The sequence below is a fragment of the Carcharodon carcharias genome, chromosome 17, assembly GCF_017639515.1.
Source record: "Carcharodon carcharias isolate sCarCar2 chromosome 17, sCarCar2.pri, whole genome shotgun sequence".
NCBI classification, from domain to species: Eukaryota; Metazoa; Chordata; class Chondrichthyes; order Lamniformes; family Lamnidae; genus Carcharodon; species Carcharodon carcharias.
In genome coordinates this window covers 117563949-117579948 of record NC_054483.1, presented here as the reverse complement: position 1 = coordinate 117579948, position 16000 = coordinate 117563949, and the positions used below count along the sequence as shown (strand labels likewise).

The 16000-nt window shown below is 55.4% G+C and overlaps 1 protein-coding gene across 4 annotated transcripts in view; it reads left to right on the top strand.

Annotated features, from left to right (window-relative positions):
* Positions 1-5885: 5885 nt before the first annotated feature.
* Positions 5886-16000, top strand: part of xpnpep1 (X-prolyl aminopeptidase (aminopeptidase P) 1, soluble) — a 91535-nt gene continuing 81420 nt past the window's right edge. For 3 of the 4 annotated variants that reach the window (XM_041210306.1, XM_041210304.1, XM_041210305.1), the window contains exon 1: positions 5886-6017. The gene's annotated coding sequence lies outside the window, so the exon portion shown is untranslated. The remainder of the gene's footprint in view (positions 6018-16000) is intronic. The other variant, XM_041210307.1, reaches the window with a different exon arrangement.

The following is a 16000-nucleotide window of genomic DNA, read 5'->3' as shown; positions in this document are numbered from 1 at the left end:
TGTGTTCTCTCTATCACAATCTGTCTGTGTTCTCTCTATCACAGTCAGTCTGTGTTCTCTCTATCACAGTGTGTCTGTTTTCTCTCTATCACAGTCAGTCTGTGTTCTTCCTATCACAGTCAGTCTGTGTTCTCCCTATCACAGTGTGTCTGTTTTCTCTCTATCACAGTCTGTCTGTGTTCTCTCTATCACAGTCAGTCTGTGTTCTCCCTATCACAGTCAGTCTGTATTCTCCCTATCACAGTGTGTCTGTTTTCTCTCTATCACAGTCAGTCTGTGTTCTCCCTATCACAGTCAGTCTGTGTTCTCCCTATCACAGTGTGTCTGTGTTCTCTCTGTCACAGTCAGTCTGTGTTCTCTCTATCACAGTGTGTCTGTGTTCTCTCTGTCACAGTCAGTCTGTGTTCTGTCTATCACAGTGTGTCTGTGTTCTCTCTATCACAGTCTGTCTGTGTTCTGTCTATCACAGTGTGTCTGTGTTCTCTCTGTCACAGTCAGTCTGTGTACTCTCTATCACAGTGTGTCTGTGTTCTCTCTGTCACAGTCTGTCTTGATGTCTCTGTCACAATCTGTCTGTGTTCTCTCTATCACAATGTGTCTGTGTTCTCGTTATCACAGTCTGTCTGTGTTCTCTCTGTCACAGTCTGTCTGTGTTCTCTCTATCACAGTGTGTCTGTGTTTTCTCTATCACAGTCTGTCTGTGTTCTCTCTATCACAGTCAGTCTGTGTTCTCTCTATCACAGTGTGTCTGTTTTCTCTCTATCACAGTCAGTCTGTGTTCTTCCTATCACAGTCAGTCTGTATTCTCCCTATCACAGTGTGTCTGTTTTCTCTCTATCACAGTCTGTCTGTGTTCTCTCTATCACAGTCAGTCTGTGTTCTCCCTATCACAGTCAGTCTGTATTCTCCCTATCACAGTGTGTCTGTTTTGAAGTTATAACATAGGGTGACTTGCGTGCCAAACAATATAAGCAGCAATTAATAGACAGAGCTGAGCGATCCTACAACCAACAGATCAGATCTAAGTTCTACAGTCCTGCTACATCCAGCTGTGAATGGTGGTGGACAATTAAGCAGCTCACTGGAGGAGGAGACTCCACAAATATCCCCAACCTCAATGATGGGGGAGTGCAGCACATCAGTGCAAAAGATAAGGCTGAAGCACTTGCTACAACCTTCAGCCAGAAGTGCCAAGTGGATGATCCATTTCAGCCTCCTCCGGAAGTCCCTATCATCACAGATGCCAGTCTTCAGCCGATTCAATTCACTCCATGTGATATCAAGAAACGGCTGGAGGCACGGGATACCTCAAGATCTATGGGCCCGGACAATATTCCAGTAATAGGGCTGAAGACTTGTGCTCAGAACTTGCCACCCCCCCGAGCCAAGCTGTTCCAGTACAGTTACAATACTGGGGTGTTTTGTTGACCCCTTTAACCACATTTTGGTTTAATGTTTGTAAGTTTCCTTTAAATTTTGTCTTTTGTTTTTGCAGTTTCTTGTTAAGGAGCTGCATTTTAATTCGTCCCATGATTTGTTAATTTAGTTTATTTGTTTTGGACTCAAAAGAGTCACAACACTGGCATCTACTCGGCTATGTGGAAAATTGCCCAGGTATATACTGTACACAAAAAGCAGGACAAATCCAACCCGGCCAATTACCGCCCTATCAGTCTACTCTCAATATCGGTAAAGTGATGGACAGGGGTCGTCAACAATACTATCAAGTGGCACTTGCTTAGCAATAACCTGCTCACTGATGCCCAGTTTGAGTTCTACCAGGGCCACTCAGCTGCTGATCTCATTACAGCCTTGGTTCAAAAATGGACAGAAGAGCTGAACTCCCAAGGTGAGGTGAGAGTGACTGCCCTTCACATCAAGACCACATTTGACCAAATGTGGCATCAAGGAACCCTAGCAAATCTGGAGTCAATGGGAATCAGGGGGAAAACTCTCCGCTGGTTGGAGTCATACCTAGCACAAAGGAAGATGGTTGTGGCTGTTGGAGGTCAGTCATCTCTGCTCCAGGACATCACTGTAGGAGTTCCTCAGGGAAGTGTTCTCGGTCTAACCATCTTCAGCTGCGTCCTCAATGACCTTCCTTCCATTATAAGATCAGAAGTGGGAATGTTCGCTGATGATTGCACAATGTTCAGCACCATCCGCGACTCCTCAGATATTGAAGCAGTCCATATCCAAATGCAGCAAGACCTGGACAATATCCAGGCTTGGGATGACAAGTGGCAAGTAACATTCGTGCCACACAAGTGCCAGGCAATGACCATCTCCAACAAGAGAGAACCTAACTATCGCCTCTTGATGTTCAATTACCATCAATGGATCCCTCACTATCAACATCTTGGGGGTTACCATTGACCAGAAACTGAACCGGACTACTATATAAATACTGTGGCTACAAGAGCAGGTCAGAGGCTGGGAATCCTGCAACGACCTCCTGACTCCCCAAGGCCTGTCCACCATCTACAAGGCACAAGTCAGGAGTGTGTTGGAATACTCCCCGCTTGCCTGGATGAGTGCAGCTCCCACAACAATCAAGAAGCTTGACACCATCCAGGACAAAGCAGCCAGCTTGATTGGCACCACATCCACAAACAATCAATCCCCCCAAAACTGATGCACAGTAGCAGCAGTGTGTACAATCTACAAGATGCACTGCAGGATTTCACCAAGGCTCCTTCAACAGCACCTTCCAAACCCATGTCTACTACCCTCTAGTAGGACAAAGGCAGCAGATAGATGGGAACACCACCACCTGGAAGTTCCCCTCCAAGTCACTCACCATATTGACTTGGAAATAAATCGCCGTTCCTTCACTGTTGCTGGGTCAAAATCCTGGAACTCCCTTCCTAACAGCACTGTGGGTGTACCTACGCCACACGGACTGCAGCGGTTCAAGAAGGCAGCTCACCACCACTTTCTCAAAGGCAACTAGGGATAGGCAATAAATGCTGGCCCAGCCAGGGAAGCTCACATCCCGTGAATGAATCAAAAAAAGTAATCTATTTTGGTAGGAAAAACAAAATGGCAGGGCATTATTTAAATGGTGATAAATTGAGCAGGAATTGGGAAATGTTGATGTACAAAGAGACCTGAGTGTCCTTGTGCACCAATCACTGGAAGTAAGGATGCAGCAAGCAGTTAAGAAAGCAAATGGTATGTTGGCCTTCATTGCGACAGGACTTGAGTACAGGAGCAAGGATGTCTTACTGTAGCTGTACAGGGCCTTGGTGAGACCACATCTGGAGTATTATGTGCAGTTTTTGACTCCTTACCTAAGAAAGGAGATACTTGCCATAAAGGAAGTGCAGCGAATGTTCACCAGGCTAATTCCTGGCATGGCAGGTTTGTCATATGGGGAGAGAATGGGTTTATTAGGCCTGTATTCACTGGAATTTACAAGCACAAGGGGGGATCTCATTGAAATGTATAAAATTCTGACAGGGATGGACAGACTGGATGCAGGGATGACATTTCCTCCGGCTGGGGGGTCTAGAACAAGGGGTCACAGTCTCAGGATATGGGGTAGGCCATTTAGGGCTGAGATGAGGAGAAACTCCTTCACTCAGAGGCTGGTGAACCGGTGGAATTCTCCACCACAGAGGCTGTGGAGGCCAAGTCACTGAATATATTTAAAAAGGAAATAGATAGATTTCTAGACTCATAGGCATCAAGGGGTATGGGGAGAGAGCAGAGTATGGCATTGAGATAGAGGATCAGCCATGATCATGTTGAATGGTGGAGCAGGCTCGAAGGGCCAAATAACCTACTCTGGCTCCTATTTTCTATGTTTCTATGTCATTAACCTTAACCATTAACTGTTTATTTCTCCACAGCTGCTGACTGTACTGCTAAGTATTCCTAGCATTTTCTGATTTGATTTTATATTTCGGCACCTGCAGCATTTTGGTTTTGTAATGTTTCCAGTCATGACCTTTCATCTGAATTGGGAAATGTTTACAGCCAATGAAAGGGAAAGTCTGTGATAGGTGGAAGACAAGATAGATTTTTTTTTTATTATCTCATGGGATGTGGGCGTTGCTGGCAAGGCCAGAATTTGTTGCCCATCCCTAATTGCTCTTGAACTGAAGGGCTTGCCGGCAGTTCAGAGTCAACCACATTGCTTTGGGACTGGATTCACATATAGGCCAGACCAGGAAAGGATTTCTTTCCCTAAAGGATATTAGTGGACCAGATGGGTTATTAGGCAATCAATGACTGTTTCATAGTCACTGTTATTGAGGCTAGATTTCAATTCCACATTTATGAATTAAATTTAAATTCCAACAGCTGCTGTGGTGGGATTTGAACCCATGTCCCCAGAGCTTTAGCCTGGGTCTCTGGTTTACTAGTCCAGTGACATCACCGCTATGACACCAAACCCCCATAAACTAATGAGAAACAAGTTGGCGGTGCAAAAGTCGTAATGGGACAAGCAGAGAAATAAAGGAGGAGGTATAAATGGCAGAATGCTGAACATCTGTCCTCTGAAAGCGATGACAAGAGAAAATCAAGAATAAAACCAAGACTAGCAAAGAAAAGGAAACAAAATGGGGCAGAGATTATGGTCTGAAATTGTTGAACACTCAATGTTGAGTCAAAAGACTGTGAAGTACCTAACTGAAAGATGAGGTGCTGTTCCTCAAGTTCTGTTGAAGGGTCATTCGGACTCGAAACATTAACTGTGCTCCTCTCCGCAGATGCTGCCAGACCTGCTGAGTTTTTCCAGGTATTTTTTTTTCTGTTTTGTTGTTCCTCAAGCTTACTTTGAGCTTCATTGGAATACGCTATTAGGCCAAGGACCCTGAACTTCTGGTGGCCTGTTACTTTAATTCTTCACCTTGCTCTCACACTGACATCGCTGTCCTCAGCTCTGGATGACTAACACTTCTGTCATTCAATCTCTTCTGTCTTTCACTCTGACACAGACCTTCCTTTTGTCCTTGTCCCACACACCCCTTGGTCAAAATCTTTATTACATTTCTAACTTCCCCCGGTTCTGATAATACCACAGACCTGAAATGTTAACTCTGTTTCTCTCTCCACAGATGCTGCCTGACCTGCATAGTATTTCCTGCATTTTCTGTTTTTATCATTGGCAGTTAGGAAGCTGTTTTATTTGATGATTGATGCTGAAGTTATTAGCGACAGATTTCAAGGGAAAAATGTGTTTACATGCGAACAAACAAATTAGGAGCAGGAGTAGGCCATTCAGCCCCTCGAGCCTGCTTTGCCATTCAATAAGTTCATGGCTGATCTGGTTCTGGCCTCAACTCCACATTTCCGCCCACCCTCCCCGAAAACCTTTGACTCCTTTGTTAGTCAGGGATTTATCTACCTCTGCCTTAAAAATATCCATTGGCCCTGCCTCCACTGCTCTCTGGGGGTGAGAGTTCCAAAGACTCACAACCCTTCTCATCTCTGCCTCAAATGGGAGGTCCCTTATTTTTAAGCTGTGACCCTGAGTTCTTGCTTATTCCTCGAACAATATTGAGCGTATTAGATGTAAACCTGCCTTTAAAACTCAGGAGAAAACAGTTCCCAGTTGGACGTTCATATTTAATGACAATAAACAAGTCACAAGTCTGGACTCTTGACAATATTTGTATTTATATTTCTTGGTTTGTTTTTGCACATGGAAAGTTTCATATATCTTTTCCACAGTGAGAAGTTTTGATTCTGTCTTTGGTGAAAGAATAACTGAAAATCCTCGCTTTAAAGGATTCCCATTCTAATCAAGATAATAAGGTGACTGCAAAAAGTGTCAACTTTCTGTTGCCCAATGAATAAGGTTGAAAGAGAATTTCCTAACGCGCATGCGCCTGGTTGCCTTCCGATATACGCATGCGCGGGCCGACGGCCGGCTGCGTCCGCGTTTAAGGCGCATGCGGTCATACGCAAAACGGACGCGTGCGCACTGCAGGCAGACCGGCCCGTGACGTGTTTACAAATGGCGGCGCCCGTGCGGTGAATAAAATCAGATCAACGACCAGAATCAGGTGGGTAACGGGGGAGGGGCAGCGCCTGGTCTGACCCGACCCCGGGGCTGGGGCACTGAGGCTCACTGACCCTCACACTCACCGTCCCTCACACTCTCCGTCCCTCACACTCTCCGTCCCTCACACTCACCCTCCGTCCCTCACACTCACCGTCCCTCACACTCTCCATCCCTCACACTCACCCTCCGTCCCTCACACTCACCCTCCGTCCCTCACACTCTCCATCCCTCACACTCACCCTCCATCCCTCACACTCACCCTCTGTCCCTCACACTCTCCATCCCTCACACTCACCCTCCGTCCCTCACACTCTCCATCCCTCACACTCTCCGTCCCTCACACTCTCCATCCCTCACACTCACCCTCCGTCCCTCACACTCTCCGTCCCTCACACTCTCCGTCCCTCACACTCTCCGTCCCTCACACTCTCCGTCCCTCACACTCACCGTCCCTCACACTCACCGTCCCTCACACTCTCCGTTCCTCACACTCACCCTCCCTCACACTCACCCTCCCTCACACTCACCCTCCCTCACACTCACCGTCCCTCACACTCACCCTCCCTCACACTCACCGTCCCTCACACTCTCCGTCCCTCACACTCTCCGTCCCTCACACTCACCCTCCGTCCCTCACACTCTCCGTCCCTCACACTCACCCTCCGTCCCTCACACTCTCCGTCCCTCACACTCTCCGTCCCTCACACTCTCCGTCCCTCACACTCACCGTCCCTCACACTCACCGTCCCTCACACTCTCCGTCCCTCACACTCACTCTCCGTCCCTCACACTCACCCTCCGTCCCTCACACTCACTGACCCTCACACTCACCCTCCCTCACACTCACCCTCCCTCACACTCACTCTCCGTCCCTCACACTCACTCTCCGTCCCTCACACTCACCCTCCGTCCCTCACACTCACCCTCCGTCCCTCACACTCACCCTCCGTCCCTCACACTCACTGACCCTCACACTCACCGTCCCTCACACTCACCCTCCGTCCCTCACACTCACCCTCCGTCCCTCACACTCACTGACCCTCACACTCACCGTCCCTCACACTCTCCGTCCCTCACACTCTCCGTCCCTCACACTCTCCGTCCCTCACACTCACCGTCCCTCACACTCTCCGTCCCTCACACTCACCGTCCCTCACACTCACCGTCCCTCACACTCACCGTCCCTCACACTCTCCGTTCCTCACACTCTCCGTCCCTCACACTCTCCGTCCCTCACACTCTCCGTCCCTCACACTCACCCTCCGTCCCTCACACTCTCCGTCCCTCACACTCACCCTCCGTCCCTCACACTCTCCGTCCCTCACACTCACCGTCCCTCACACTCTCCGTTCCTCACACTCACACTCACCGTCCCTCACACTCACCGTCCCTCACACTCTCCGTCCCTCACACTCACCGTCCCTCACACTCACCGTCCCTCACACTCACCCTCCCTCACACTCACCCTCCCTCACACTCTCCGTCCCTCACACTCACCGTCCCTCACACTCTCCATCCCTCACACTCTCCGTCCCTCACACTCTCCGTCCCTCACACTCTCCGTCCCTCACACTCACCGTCCCTCACACTCACCGTCCCTCACACTCACCGTCCCTCACACTCACCGTCCCTCACACTCACCCTCCCTCACACTCACCCTCCCTCACACTCACCGTCCCTCACACTCACCCTCCGTCCCTCACACACCCTCCGTCCCTCACACTCTCCATCCCTCACACTCTCCGTCCCTCACACTCTCCATCCCTCACACTCACCCTCCGTCCCTCACACTCTCCGTCCCTCACACTCTCCATCCCTCACACTCTCCGTCCCTCACACTCACCGTCCCTCACACTCACCGTCCCTCACACTCTCCGTTCCTCACACTCACCCTCCCTCACACTCACCGTCCCTCACACTCACCCTCCCTCACACTCACCGTCCCTCACACTCTCCGTCCCTCACACTCTCCGTCCCTCACACTCACCCTCCGTCCCTCACACTCTCCGTCCCTCACACTCACCCTCCGTCCCTCACACTCACCCTCCGTCCCTCACACTCTCCGTCCCTCACACTCACCGTCCCTCACACTCACCGTCCCTCACACTCTCCGTCCCTCACACTCACTCTCCGTCCCTCACACTCACTGACCCTCACACTCACCCTCCCTCACACTCACCGTCCCTCACACTCACTCTCCGTCCCTCACACTCACCGTCCCTCACACTCACCCTCCGTCCCTCACACTCACCCTCCGTCCCTCACACTCACCCTCCGTCCCTCACACTCACTGACCCTCACACTCACCGTCCCTCACACTCACCCTCCGTCCCTCACACTCACCCTCCGTCCCTCACACTCACTGACCCTCACACTCACCGTCCCTCACACTCTCCGTCCCTCACACTCTCCGTCCCTCACACTCTCCGTCCCTCACACTCACCGTCCCTCACACTCTCCGTCCCTCACACTCACCCTCCGTCCCTCACACTCTCCATCCCTCACACTCACCCTCCGTCCCTCACACTCACCATCCGTCCCTCACACTCTCCATCCCTCACACTCACCCTCCGTCCCTCACACTCACCCTCCGTCCCTCACACTCTCCCTCCGTCACACTCACCCTCCATCCCTCACACTCACCCTCCATCCCTCACACTCACCCTCCGTCCCTCACACTCTCCATCCCTCACACTCACCCTCCGTCCCTCACACTCACCCTCCCTCACACTCACCGTCCCTCACACTCTCCGTTCCTCACACTCACACTCACCGTCCCTCACACTCACCGTCCCTCACACTCTCCGTCCCTCACACTCTCCGTCCCTCACACTCACCGTCCCTCACACTCACCGTCCCTCACACTCACCCTCCCTCACACTCACCATCCCTCACACTCTCCATCCCTCACACTCTCCGTCCCTCACACTCACCGTCCCTCACACTCACCGTCCCTCACACTCACCGTCCCTCACACTCACCCTCCCTCACACTCACCCTCCCTCACACTCACCCTCCCTCACACTCACCGTCCCTCACACTCACCCTCCGTCCCTCACACTCACCCTCCGTCCCTCACACTCACCCTCCGTCCCTCACACTCACCCTCCGTCCCTCACACTCACCGTTCCTCACACTCACTGTTCCTCACACTCACCGTCCCTCACACTCACCGTCCCTCACACTCACCATCCCTCACACTCACCCTCCCTCACACTCACCCTCCCTCACACTCACCCTCCGTCCCTCACACTCACCCTCCGTCCCTCACACCGTCCCTCACACTCACCGTCCCTCACACTCACCCTCCGTCCCTCACACTCACCGTCCCTCACACTCACCGTCCCTCACACTCACCGTCCCTCACACTCACCGTCCCTCACACTCTCCATCCCTCACACTCACCGTCCCTCACACTCTCCATCCCTCACACTCTCCATCCCTCACACTCACCCTCCGTCCCTCACACTCACCGTCCCTCACACTCACTGACCCTCATTCACCGTCCCTCACACTCACTCTCCGTCCCTCACACACACTCTCCGTCCCTCACACACACTCTCCGTCCCTCACACTCACCGTCCCTCACACTCACTGACCCTCACTCTCCGTCCCTCACACTCACTCTCCGTCCCTCACACTCACTCTCCGTCCCTCACACTCACCCTCCGTCCCTCACACTCTCCATCCCTCACACTCTCCATCCCTCACACTCACCGTCCCTCACACTCACCCTCCGTCCCTCACACACACCCTCCGTCCCTCACACTCACTCTCCGTCCCTCACACTCACCCTCCGTCCCTCACACTCTCCGTCCCTCACACTCTCCATCCCTCACACTCTCCATCCCTCACACTCTCCATCCCTCACACTCTCCATCCCTCACACTCTCCATCCCTCACACTCTCCATCCCTCACACTCACTCACCGTCCCTCACACTCACTCACCGTCCCTCACACTCACCCTCCGTCCCTCACACACACCCTCCGTCCCTCACACTCTCCATCCCTCACACTCTCCATCCCTCACACTCTCCATCCCTCACACTCACCGTCCCTCACACTCACCCTCCGTCCCTCACACACACCCTCCGTCCCTCACTCTCCATTCCTCACACTCTCCATCCCTCACACTCACCGTCCCTCACACTCACCCTCCGTCCCTCACACTCTCCGTCCCTCACACTCACCGTCCCTCACACTCTCCGTTCCCCACTCACCGTCCCTCACACTCACCGTCCCTCACACTCTCCGTCCCTCACACTCTCCGTCCCTCACACTCACCCTCCCTCACACTCTCCGTTCCTCACTCACCGTCCCTCACACTCACCGTCCCTCACACTCACCGTCCCTCACACTCTCCGTCCCTCACACTCACCGTCCCTCACACTCACCGTCCCTCACCCTCACCGTCCCTCACACTCACCCTCCGTCCCTCACACTCACCCTCCGTCCCTCACACTCACCGTCCCTCACACTCACCGTCCCTCACACTCACCGTCCCTCACACTCACCATCCCTCACACTCACCCTCCCTCACACTCACCCTCCGTCCCTCACACTCACCGTCCCTCACACTCACCGTCCCTCACACTCACCGTCCCTCACACTCACCGTCCCTCACACTCACCCTCCGTCCCTCACACTCACCGTCCCTCACACTCACCCTCCGTCCCTCACACTCACCGTCCCTCACACTCACCGTCCCTCACACTCACCGTCCCTCACACTCACCGTCCCTCACACTCACCGTCCCTCACACTCACCGTCCCTCACACTCTCCATCCCTCACACTCTCCATCCCTCACACTCACCCTCCGTCCCTCACACTCACCGTCCCTCACACTCACTGACCCTCATTCACCGTCCCTCACACTCACTCTCCGTCCCTCACACACACTCTCCGTCCCTCACACACACTCTCCGTCCCTCACACTCACCGTCCCTCACACTCACTGACCCTCATTCACCGTCCCTCACACTCACTCTCCGTCCCTCACACTCACTCTCCGTCCCTCACACTCACCCTCCGTCCCTCACACTCTCCATCCCTCACACTCTCCATCCCTCACACTCTCCATCCCTCACACTCACCGTCCCTCACACTCACCCTCCGTCCCTCACACTCACCCTCCGTCCCTCACACTCACCCTCCGTCCCTCACACTCACCCTCCGTCCCTCACACTCTCCATCCCTCACACTCTCCATCCCTCACACTCTCCATCCCTCACACTCTCCATCCCTCACACTCACCCTCCGTCCCTCACACACACCCTCCGTCCCTCACACTCTCCATCCCTCACACTCTCCATCCCTCACACTCTCCATCCCTCACACTCACCGTCCCTCACACTCACCCTCCGTCCCTCACACACACCCTCCGTCCCTCACACTCTCCATCCCTCACACTCTCCATCCCTCACACTCACCGTCCCTCACACTCACCCTCCGTCCCTCACACACACCCTCCGTCCCTCACACACACCCTCCGTCCCTCACACTCTCCGTTCCTCACACTCTCCATCCCTCACACTCTCCGTCCCTCACACTCTCCGACCCTCACACTCACCGTCCCTCACACTCACCGTCCCTCACACTCACCGTCCCTCACACTCACCCTCCGTCCCTCACACTCACCGTCCCTCACACTCACCGTCCCTCACACTCACCGTCCCTCACACTCACCCTCCGTCCCTCACACTCACCCTCCGTCCCTCACACTCTCCGTCCCTCACACTCTCCGTCCCTCACACTCTCCGTCCCTCACACTCTCCGTCCCTCACACTCACCCTCCGTCCCTCACACTCACCGTCCCTCACACTCACCGTCCCTCACACTCACCGTCCCTCACACTCTCCGTCCCTCACACTCTCCGTCCCTCACACTCTCCGTCCCTCACACTCACCCTCCGTCCCTCACACTCACCCTCCGTCCCTCACACTCACCCTCCGTCCCTCACACTCTCCGTCCCTCACACTCTCCGTCCCTCACACTCTCCGTCCCTCACACTCTCCGTCCCTCACACTCTCCGTCCCTCACACTCACTGACCCTCACACTCTCCGTCCCTCACACTCACCGTCCCTCACACTCTCCGTCCCTCACACTCTCCGTCCCTCACACTCACCGTCCCTCACACTCTCCGTCCCTCACACTCTCCGTCCCTCACACTCTCCGTCCCTCACACTCTCCGTCCCTCACACTCACCGTCCCTCACACTCTCCGTCCCTCACACTCTCCGTCCCTCACACTTACTGACCCTCATACTCTCCGTCCCTCACACTCTCCGTCCCTCACACTCACTGACCCTCACACTCTCCGTTCCTCACACTCTCCGTCCCTCACACTCACCCTCTGTTCCTCACACTCTCCGTTCCTCACACTCTCCGTCCCTCACACTCACCCTCCGTCCCTCACACTCACCGTCCCTCACACTCACCGTCCCTCACACTCACCGTCCCTCACACTCACCGTCCCTCACACTCACCGTCCCTCACACTCTCCGTCCCTCACACTCTCCGTCCCTCACACTCTCCGTCCCTCACACTCACTGTCCCTCACACTCTCCGTCCCTCACACTCTCCGTCCCTCACACTCACCCTCCGTCCCTCACACTCACCCTCCGTCCCTCACACTCACCCTCCGTCCCTCACACTCACCCTCCGTCCCTCACACTCACCCTCCGTCCCTCACACTCACCCTCCGTCCCTCACACTCACCGTCCCTCACACTCACCGTCCCTCACACTCTCCGTTCCTCACACTCACTGACCCTCACTCACCGTCCCTCACACTCACCGTCCCTCACACTCACTCTCCGTCCCTCACACTCACTGACCCTCACACTCACTGACCCTCACACTCACGGTCCCTCACACTCACTGTCCCTCACACTCTCCATCCCTCACACTCACCCTCCGTCCCTCACACTCACTCTCCGTCCCTCACACTCACCCTCCGTCCCTCACACTCACCCTCCGTCCCTCACACTCACTCTCCGTCCCTCACACTCACTCTCCGTCCCTCACACTCACTCTCCGTCCCTCACACTCACTTTCCGTCCCTCACACTCACTCTCCGTCCCTCACACTCACCCTCCGTCCCTCACACTCACCCTCCGTCCCTCACACTCACTCTCCGTCCCTCACACACACTCTCCGTCCCTCACACACACTCTCCGTCCCTCACACTCACTCTCCGTCCCTCACACTCACTGACCCTCACACTCACTCTCTGTCCCTCACACACACTCTCCGTCCCTCACACACACTCTCCGTCCCTCACACACACTCTCCGTCCCTCACACTCACCGTCCCTCACACTCACTGACCCTCATTCACTGTCCCTCACACTCACTCTCCGTCCCTCACACTCACTCTCCGTTCCTCACACTCACTCTCCGTCCCTCACACTCTCCATCCCTCACACTCACCGATCCTCTCACTCACCGACCCTCTCACTCACCGACCCTCTCACTCACCGACCCTCTCACTCACCGACCCTCACACACACTCACCGTCCCTCACACTCACTCTCCGTCCCTCACACTCCCTCTCCGTCCCTCACACACACTCACCGTCCCTCAGACTCACACTCACCATCCCTCACACTCACTCACCGTCCCTCACACTCACTCACCGTCCCTCACACTCCCTCTCCGTCCCTCACACTCCCTCTCCGTCCCTCACACTCCCTCTCCGTCCCTCACACTCCCTCTCCGTCCCTCACACTCCCTCACCGTCCCTCACACTCCCTCACCGTCCCTCACACTCCCTCACCGTCCCTCACACTCCCTCACCGTCCCTCACACTCACCGTCCCTCACACTCACTCTCCGTCCCTCACACTCACTCTCCGTCCCTCACACTCACTCTCCGTCCCTCACACTCACTCACCGTCCCACACACTCACTCACCGTCCCTCACTCTCACTCACCGTCCCTCACTCTCACTCACCGTCCCTCACACTCACTCTCCGTCCCTCACACTCACTCTCCGTCCCTCACACTCACTCTCCGTCCCTCACACTCACTCTCCGTCCCTCACACTCACTCTCCGTCCCTCACACTCACCATCACTCACACTCACTCTCTGTCCCTCACACTCACCGTCCCTCACACTCACCGTCCCTCACACTCACCGTCCCTCACACTCACCGTCCCTCACACTCACCGTCCCTCACACTCACTCTCCGTCCCTCACACTCACTCTCCGTCCCTCACACTCACTCTCCGTCCCTCACACTCCCTCTCCGTCCCTCACACTCCCTCTCCGTCCCTCACACTCCCTCTCCGTCCCTCACACACACTCTCCGTCCCTCACACACACTCTCCGTCCCTCACACACACTCTCCGTCCCTCACACACACTCTCCGTCCCTCACACTCACTCTCCGTCCCTCACACTCACTCTCCGTCCCTCACACACACTCTCCGTCCCTCACACACACTCTCCGTCCCTCACACTCACTCTCCGTCCCTCACACTCACTCTCCGTCCCTCACACTCACTCTCCGTCCCTCACACTCACCGTCCCTCACACTCACCGTCCCTCACACTCACTCTCCGTCCCTCACACTCACTCTCCGTCCCTCACACTCACTCTCCGTCCCTCACACTCACTCTCCGTCCCTCACACTCACTCTCCGTCCCTCACACTCACTCTCCGTCCCTCACACTCACCGTCACTCACACTCACTCTCCGTCCCTCACACTCACTCTCCGTCCCTCACACTCACTCTCCGTCCCTCACACTCACTCACCGACCCTCACACTCACTCACCGTCCCTCACACTCACCGTCACTCACACTCACCGTCACTCACACTCACCGTCACTCACACTCACTCTCTGTCCCTCACACTCACTCTCCGTCCCTCACACTCACTCTCCGTCCCTCACACTCACTCACCGTCCCTCACACTCACCGTCCCTCACACTCACCGTCCCTCACACTCACCGTCCCTCACACTCACCGTCCCTCACACTCACTCACCGTCCCTCACACTCACTCACCGTCCCTCACACTCACTCACCGTCCCTCACTCTGACTCACCGTCCCTCACTCTGACTCACCGTCCCTCACACTCACTCTCCGTCCCTCACACTCACTCTCCGTCCCTCACACTCACTCTCCGTCCCTCACACTCACTCTCCGTCCCTCACACTCACTCACCGTCCCTCACACTCACTCACAGTCACTCACACTCACTCTCTGTCCCTCACACTCACTCACCGTCCCTCACACTCACTCACCGTCCCTCACACTCACTCACCGTCCCTCACACTCACTCACCGTCCCTCACACTCACTCACCGTCCCTCACACTCACTCACCGTCCCTCACTCTCACTCACCGTCCCTCACACTCACTCTCCGTCCCTCACACTCACTCTCCGTCCCTCACACTCACTCTTCGTCCCTCACACTCACTCTCCGTCCCTCACACTCACTCTCCGTCCCTCACACTCACTCTCCGTCCCTCACACTCACTCTCCGTCCCTCACACTCACTCTCCGTCCCTCACACTCACTCTCCGTCCCTCACACTCTCCGTCCCTCACACTCACTCTCCGTCCCTCACACTCACTCTCCGTCCCTCACACTCACTCACCGTCCCTCACACTCACTCACCGTCACTCACACTCACCGTCACTCACACTCAACGTCCCTCACACTCAACGTCCCTCACACTCACTCACCGTCCCTCGCACTCACTCTCCGTCCCTCGCACTCACTCTCCGTCCCTCGCACCCCCTCACGGTCCCTCGCACCCCCTCACGGTCCCTCGCACCCCCTCACGGTCCCTCGCACCCCCTCACGGTCCCTCGCACCCCCTCACGGTCCCTCGCACCCCCTCACGGTCCCTCGCACCCCCTCACGGTCCCTCGCACCCCCTCACGGTCCCTCGCACCCCCTCACGGTCCCTCGCACCCCCTCACGGTCCCTCGCACCCCCTCACGGTCCCTCGCACCCCCTCACGGTCCCTCGCA